The sequence below is a fragment of the Emys orbicularis genome, chromosome 12 (genome assembly GCF_028017835.1).
Source record: "Emys orbicularis isolate rEmyOrb1 chromosome 12, rEmyOrb1.hap1, whole genome shotgun sequence".
NCBI lineage: Eukaryota > Metazoa > Chordata > Testudines > Emydidae > Emys > Emys orbicularis.
Window position 1 is genome coordinate 43,204,860 of NC_088694.1, and position 8,970 is coordinate 43,213,829.

Here is an 8,970-nt window from a genome sequence, read left to right on the forward strand (position 1 = left end):
AAACATTTTCATTTAGTCCCAAACCTAATTTTTTGTTGGAAAAACAATTCAGTTTGGAGTCAGAGTTACGAGGTTGCTTGCACCTCTATCCTCTTTCTGGTCTCTCCATGTGCACCTCCTCAGGTGTTGGGTGTTGGATCCTCATGTGTCTTGGGGTGGAGTCTCAGACTCCTCCCACTTTTAGACCAGCGGATCTGGGTACAGGACCCGGTCTATGCCAACTGCTTATTACTGTGCAGATCTGACTGAACACCTGTGACCCTGCACTTCAGGAGCCGTGACCTGTGATATACAGTGACCAAAAGCCTTCTTAAAAGAAGCAGGTTTATTTAGCGAATACAACAAAGCATTGGAGAAAATAATTTCAAAACAACAAACAGCTGACACGTACATTTTGACTCATCTAATCCTATGCTTCACTACAATCTCAGGCCTGGTCTACACTACAGAGTTAGGTCGACATAAGGCAGCTTACATTGACCTAACTCTGTAAGCATCTACACTAAAATGTAGCTCCCACCGATGTAACTCGCCCACTACACTGACTTAATAACTCCACCTCCATAAGTGGCATAGTGTTTAGGTCCATGTAGTTAGATCAAGAAACTGCTTTGCTTATATCGAATGTTGCTGCCTTTCAGAAGCCATCCCATAATGCCTCACACTGACAGATAAATTGGTGCAACTTCTCCTGGTGAGGATGTGCACCATTGATACAAGGAGTGTAGTGTGGACATGGAAAAGCGATTTAATTACTGTGGTGGCTGTACATTGATGTAACTTAAGTTGACTTAATTTTGTAGTGTAGACTTGCCCACAGTTACATGAGCTTCCTTTAAAAGCAGCAAAGAGTCCTGTGGCAACTTATAGACTAACAGACGTATTGGAGCATGAGCTTTCGTGGGTGAATACCCACTTCGTTGGATGCACTTCGCCCATGCATCCGACGAAGTGGGTATTCACCCATGAAAGCTCATGCTCCAATTCGTCTGTTAGTCTATAAGGTGCCACAGGACTCTTTGCTGTTTTTACAGATCCAGACTAACACGGCTACCCCTCTGATACATGAGCTTCCTTTGTATCACAGGAACAGAACAGTCCCAGCTTACATTCTTTAGCAAGCCCAGGTGCTCTTGGGACCAAGCCTGGTCTCTGGTTTTCTCCCAGACAGTGTGTCCTCCTCTCAGAAAACTCCCTTTTCACAAAGACCCACCCTGCCTGTGTGAACCTGAGCACAGCTACCACATATCTCAATATCTTTTGATAGAGGGCCTAGGTGCAAAGTCTTCCTTTTGACTGAGAAGGGTTCCTCCCAGTTGGCCTACCAGGCCCTATAGGAGAATGCCCCTTGCTCCATTGTTTGGTGGCTAGGCCCATTTGGCCTAAATGGCTTTCAGGCACACATCCTGTGACTGGAAGAGTGTGCTGAAACTGTCTTCTCCTCCCAACATTCCAGATCTCCTTCTCAGGAATCCTGTCCACAAACCAGTATTTGGGGGTCCAGAGCAATGTTGGTTACGCAGCACCCCCACACCCATTACAGCATGATTATAAGAAGCCAAATAGAACAGAAGAGAATCCTTTAGTGGGGATAGAATTTTACTGGATTCTGCGGGATGGTTTAGGAACTGTGTCAAAAGACTCTCCTTCTCTATCATTTCTAGAGGTTATTAAAGTACATTATGTAGATCCCTGAAAAGGATTTCATGTACCCAGCCCAGAGCAAGAGGAGGAAGAAGGGTTAGGCCTGGATCCTCAAAGGCACTTCGGTGTTGCACCATTGACTGTTGCAATGCCTAACTTTTAGGCACCTAGCTACCCGGTGAATTCACAAACTGTGGCTAAGGTGCCCGGGCTACCTATACAATGCATGAGGAAAGAGAGACACCTAGCAACGATAGCCACAAAAATTAGCACACTGAGCAGCACGCTCCCTAAACTAGCCAATAGCAGATGCTGATATGTCATAAACCACACCCCTTTGGGGAGTTAGGCACCTAAGTCCAAGCTAGAGGGAGGCATCTATTTCTGCTTGGGATCCCCAGCTGGGAACCTTGTCCTGAGTCAGGTGACAAGGCTGTTTCTTGCAAGAAAGGCTTCAGCCCATATTTAACCCCAAGCAAAGTGACTGGGGGGAAATAGGAATGAGGAGTCCTGCCCCTTTATAGCCCCTAGCCTAGTGGTTAAGGAACAAACATAGGGATGTGAGAGACATCAGTTCAGTTCCCTCCCTTGCCTGATGTGGAGAAGGGATTTGAAGTTGGAACACTTCCACCTCTTAGGTGAGTGCTGTAACCACTGGACTATGAGATAGGCTGAGGTGGGTGTCTTAGTCCTTCCTGTTGAAATGGTTTCACTGTGCATAAATAAATATGTTTTGGGCCAAAGGGAGAATGAGAATGGCTCTGTGTCCATCCAGCGGTTAAGCACTCTCCATTGAGGTGGATTGCCTGTTCAAATCTCCACTCTTCATCAAGCAGAGAAAGGGATTGAACTGGGGGTTGCCCATATCCCACGTGAGTTCCCTAAGGGAAATTGCCTACGCCTCTTCTCCCCCCCCCAACAGACATGTTATGTGGAGTTAGGCGTGAGGTGGAGAACACCTACCAGATCAAGTGAGATGGGCAGTGCAACATCTAGTATTACCTGGTTTGAGGAGCCCACTGGGGCTTAGGTGTGAGAGAGGCAGCAGGGTGCATGCCCAATGGCACAAATTTAAGCTCCCTCAGGGACTTTAACAGCCAAACATAGGTGACAAGGGGTATTTTGGGCCTGCAGGGTTAGGCAGCAGCTTAGCAGGCTTTTGGAGGATCTCAGTGGCACCTAAATGTTAGACTTAGGTACCTAAGGTGGAAAGCTAGGTGTCACTTTCAGAGGCCTGGTCTACACTACGAGTTTAGGTCGAATTTAGCAGTGTTAAATTGAATTAAGCCTGGACACGTTCACACGACGATGCCCTTTTTTTTTACTTAAAGGGCCCTTTAAACCGATTTCTTTACTCCACCTCCAACAAGGGGATTAGCGCTGAAATCGGCCTTTGCAGGTCGGATTTGGGGTAGTGTGGATGGAATTCGATGTTATTGGCCTACGGGAGCTATCCCACAGTGCTTCATTGTGACCGCTCTGGACAGCACTCTCAACTCAGATGCACTGACCAGGTAGACAGGAAAAGCCCCGCGAACTTTTGAATTTCATTTCCTGTTTGCCCAGCGTGGAGAGCACAGGTGACCACGCAAAGCTCATCAGCACAGGTAACCATAATAGAGTCCCAGGATCGCAAAAGAGCTCCAGCATGGACAGAATGGGAGGTACGGGATCTGCTCGCCATATGGGGAGACGAACCAGTGCTAGCTGAACTCCGTAGCAGTAAACAAAATGGCAAAATATTAGAAAAAGTCTCAAAGGCCATGAAGGACAGAGGCCATAACAGGGACGCACAGCAGTGCTACGTGAAAATTAAGGAGCTAAGGCAAGCCTACCACAAAGCCAGAGAGGCAAATGGAAGGTCCGAGGCAGAGCCGCAAACATGCCGCTTCTACGCGGAGCTGCATGCCATGCTAGGGGGTGCAGCCACCACTACCCCAACCATGTGCTTTGACTCCATCAATGGAGAATCACGCAACAGGGAAGCGGGTTTGGGGTACGAGGAAGATGATGATGAAGACAATGAAGATAGCTCACAGCAAGGAAGCGGAGAAACCGGTTTCCCCAACAGCCAGGATATGTTTATCACCCTGGACCTGGAACCAGTAACCCCCGAACTCATCCAAGGCGCGCTCCCAGACCCTGAGGGCACACAAGGGACCTCTGGTGAGTGTACCTTTGTAAATATTACACATGGTCTAAAAGCAAGCGTGTTTAATGATTAATGATTAATTTGCCCTGGCAATCGCGGCCAGTACCGCTACTGGAAAAGTCTGTTAACGTGTATGGGGATGGAGCGGAAATCCTCCAGGGACATCTCCAGAAAACTCTCCTGGATGTACTCCCAAAGCCTTTGCAAAAGGTTTCTGGGGAGGGCTGCCTTATCCCGTCCACCATGGTAGGACACTTTACCACGCCAGGCCAGTAGCACGTAGTCTGGAATCATTGCATAACAAAGCATGGCAGCATATGGTCCCAGTGTCTCTTATCTCTCTTTGTTATCCTCAGGAGAGTGATATCATTCACGGTCACCTGGTTGAAATGGGGTGATTTTATTAAGGGGACATTCAGAGGTGCCCGTTCCTGCTCGGCTGAACATAAATGTTCCCCGCTGTTAGCCACGCGGTGGGGGGGAGGGGTGAAGTGATCATCCCAGAGAATTGGGTGTGTGGGGGAGGGGGTAGTTGGGTTTGTGCTGCATGTTAACCCGGAAACCGCAGACCCTCCTTTTACATTGCAAACCCATTTTAAATGGCCAACCCAACGGGTGCTTGGTATGGGAAATGAGAGTGCTGCTGTTTGAAACCATTCCCACATGTTATGAAGGTTAAAAAAGCCAAAAGACTGTGGCTTACCATGGCTGCCTGCAAGCCGAATTCTGTTGCCTGGCACTGCATGAGTGATCTTTCACACCAAACCGGTAGGCCCTCAATATAAGAGGAAAAATGCGACCTTGTAACGAAAGCACATGTGCTGTGTAATATGAACAGCAAAATTTAATGTGAAAGAGTGTACCTATTGTTCTATAAAATGTGTCTTTTCTAACCACCTCTCCCTTCTCCTCCACCAGCTGCAAATGTTTCTTCTTCACAGAGGCTAGTGAAGATTAGAAGGAGAAAACGGCGGATTTGGGATGATATGTTCTCGGAGCTCCAGATGTCCTCCCACACTGACAGAGCACAGCAGAATGCGTGGAGGCAGTCAATGTCAGAGTGCAAAAAAGCACAATATGAACGAGAGGAGAGGTGGTGGGCTGAATCGCGGGCTGAAGAGAGCAAGTGGTGGGCTGAAGAGGATAGGTGGCGTCAGCTTGCTGACAGACGGCAAGAGTCGATGCTCTGGCTGCTGGAGCATCAAACTGATATGCTCCAGTGTATGGTTGAGCTGCAGGAAATGCAGCAGGAGCAGAGACCGCCGCTACAGCCCCTGTGACACCAACAGCCCTCCTCCCCAAGTTCCATAGCCTCCTCACCCAGACGCCCAAGAATGCGGTGGGGGGGGGCCTCCGGCCACCCAGCCACTCCACCCCAGATGATTGCCCAAGCGTCAGAAAGCTGGCCTTCAATAAGTGTTAAAGTTTTAAACTGCAGTGTGTCCTTTTCCTTCCCTCCTCCCCCACCCCTCCCGGGCTACCTTGGCAGTTATCCCCCTAGTTGTGTGATGAATTAATAAAGAATGCATGCATGTGAAGTAACAATGACTTTATTGCCTCTGCAAGAGGTGCTCGAAGTGGGGAGGGGAGGGTGGTTAGTTTACAGGGAAGTAGAGTGAACCGGGGGGGTGGGTAGAGGGTTCATCAAGGAGAAACAAACAGAAGTTTCACACCGTAGCCTGGCCAGTCACAAAACTGGTTTTCAAAGCTTCTCTGATGCGCACCATGCCCTGCTGTACTCTTCTAACCGCCCTGGTGTCTGGCTGCGCGTAATCAGCGGCCAGGCGATTTGCCTCAACCTCCCACCCCACTATAAATGTCTCCCACTAATCTCACAGATATTGTGGAGTGCACAGCAAGCAGCAATAACAATTGGAATATTGGTTTCGCTGAGGTCTATCCGAGTCAGTAAACTTCACCAGCGCGCTTTTAAACGTCCAAATGCACATTCTACCACCATTCGGCACTTGCTCAGCCTATAGTTGAACAGGTCCTGACTACTGTCCAGGCTGCCTGTGTACGGCTTCATGAGCCATGGCATTAAGGGGTAGGCTGGGTCCCCAAGGATAACTATAGGCATTTCAACATCCCCAACGGTTATTTTCTGGTCCAGGAAGAAAGTCCCTTCCTCCAGCTTTTGAAACAGACCAGAGTTCCTGAAGACGCTAGCATCATGTACCTTTCCCGGCCATCCCACATTGATGTTAGTGAAACATCCCTTGTGATCCACCAGGGCTTGCAGCAGCATTGAAAAGTACCCCTTGCGGTTTATGTACTCAGTGGCTTGGTGCTCCAGTGAAAAGATAGGGATATGGGTTCCGTCTATCGCCCCACCACAGTTAGGGAATCCCATTGCAGCAAAGCCATCCACTATGACCTGCATGTTTCCCAGAGTCACTACCCTTGATATCAGCAGGTCTTTGATTGCGTTGGCTACTTGGATCACAGCAGCCCCCACAGTAGATTTGCCCACTCCAAATTGATTCCCGACTGAACGGTAGCTGTCTGGCGTTGCAAGCTTCCACAGGGCTATCACCACTCGCTTCTCAACTGTGAGGGCTGCTCTCATCCTGGTATTCTGGTGCTTCAGGGCAGGGGAAAGCAAGTCACAAAGTTCCATGAAAGTGCCCTTACGCATGCGAAAGTTTCGCAGCCACTGCGAATCGTCCCACACCTGCAACACTATGCAGTCTGTGCTTGTTTCCCGGGCCCAGAATCGGCGTTCCACGCCATGAACCTCCCCCAGTAAAACCATGATTTGCATATTGCTGGGGCCTGTACTTTGTGAGAGGTTTATGTCCATGTCAATTTCCTCATCACTCTCGTCGCCACGCTGCAATCCCTGCAATCGCCTCCTCGCCTGGTTTTACTTTGGCATGTTCTGGCTCTGCATATACTCCAGGACAATGCGCGTGGTGTTCATAGTGCTCATAATTGCCGCGGTGATCTGAGCGGGCTCCATGATCCCAGTGCTATGGCATCTGGGCTGAAAAAAGGCGTGAAACTATTGTCTGACGGAGGGAGGGAGGGGAGAGTGACGACATGGCTTACAGGGAATTAAAATCAAGAAAGGTGGCTTTGCATCAGGGAGAAACACAAACAACTGTCACACAGAATGCCCCCCCCCAAAGATTGAACTCAAAACCCTGGGTTTAGCAGGCCGTTGATTTCATAGAGGGAGGGGGAAGCAAATGAATACAGAACAAATCTGGTCCATCTATCTTTTACATCTTAGGCTGGCAGCAGACGGTGCAGCATGACTGATAGCCATCAGCATCTTCTGGGTGCTTGGCAGAAGATGCTGTATTACGACTGCTAGCCATCATCGTCAAGACAGTTCAATAGGACTGCTGGCAGGACTGAGTCTCCAGGAGACAAAACATGTCTGCCCAGGTGCCTCTGACCGAACTCACTGAGGAATGCGACGACGATGGATACCAGTCGTACTACACCATCTACTGCCAAAAGGTAAGGAGCTGCTGCTGTATAGCAATGCAGCCCCACGTCTGCCAGCACCCAGATAGCCGATGACGGCTACCAGTCATACTGCACCGTCTAATGCCAAAAGGCAATTAGCTGCTGCTGTGTAGCAATGCAGTACCACGTCTGCCGGCACCCAGGTGACATATGGTGATGGTGAGCTGAGCTGAGCTGAGCGGGCTCCATGCTTGCCGTGGTATGTTGTCTGGACAGGTAACCCAGGAAAAAAGGAGCGAATCGATTGTCTGCTGTTGCTCTGACGGAGGGGGAGGTGCCTGAAGACATGTACCCAGAACCCCCAGCGACACTGTTTTTGTATCATCAGGCATTGGGATCTCAACCCAGAATTCCAATGGGTGGTGGAGACTGCGGGAACTGTGGGATAGCTACCCACAGTGCAACGCTCCGGAAGTCGACGCTAGCCTCGGTACTGTGGACGCGGTCCGCCGATTTAATGCACTTAGAGCATTTTATGTGGGGATACACACAATCGACTGTATAAAACCGATTTCTATAAAACCGTCTTCTATGAATTCGACCTAATTTCGTAGTGTAGACATACCCAGAGTTAACTGCACCTTTGACTCCACCTCACACCTGGTCTTCTTCACAGGCACCTACTTAAAGTTTCAGGCTCCCAGCTGCCCTTGCTGCAGTGGGGTCTCATGTTTGTCTCCCTCCAGACCCGAGGTTTAGGCTTGCAGTCCCTCTGCACCTCACTGGGCTTTCCCCAGCAGGACTGATCAGGGTCAAGCACCTGTGGTCAGCCTTTCCCCAGAGACTACAATAGTGTATCCCAAGTATCAGGGGGTAGCCATGTTAGTCTGTATCTACAAAAACAACAAGGAGTCTGGTGGCACCTTAAAGACTAGCAGATTTATTTGAGCATAAGCTTTCATGGGTAAAAACCTCACTTCTTCGGATGCATAGAGTGAAAGTTACAGATGCAGGCATTATATACTGACACATGGAGAGCAGGGAGTCACTTCGCAAGTGGAGAACCAGTGTTGACAGGGCCAATTCAATCAGGGTGGATGTAGTCCACTCCCAATAATAGATGAGGAGGTGTCAATTCCAGGAGAGGAAAAGCTGCTTCTGTAATGAGCCAGCCACTCCCAGTCCCTATTCAAGCCCAGATTAATGGTGTTAAATTTGCAAATGAATTTTAGTTCTGCTGTTTCTCTTTGAAGTCTGTTTCTGAAGTTTTTTTGTTCAATGATAGTGACTTTTAAATCTGTAATAGAATGACCAGGGAGATTGAAGTGTTCACTTACTGGCTTATGTATGTTACCATTCCTGATGTCCGATTTGTGTCCATTTATTCTTTTACGTAGCTCATCCAGGGCTCATTCACCTGCACATCCACTAATGTTATATATGCCATCATGTGCCAGCAATGCCCCTCTGCCATGTACATTGGCCAAACCGGACAGTCCCTCCGCAAAAGAATAAATGGTAACATACATAAGCCAGTAAGTGAACACTTCAATCTCCCTGGTCATTCTATTACAGATTTAAAAGTCACTATCATTGAACAAAAAAACTTCAGAAACAGACTTCAAAGAGAAACAGTAGAACTAAAATTCATTTGCAAATTTAACACCATTAATCTGGGTTTGAATAGGGACTGGGAGTGGCTGGCTCATTACAGAAGCAGCTTTTCCTCTCCTGGAATTGACACCGCCTCCTCTATT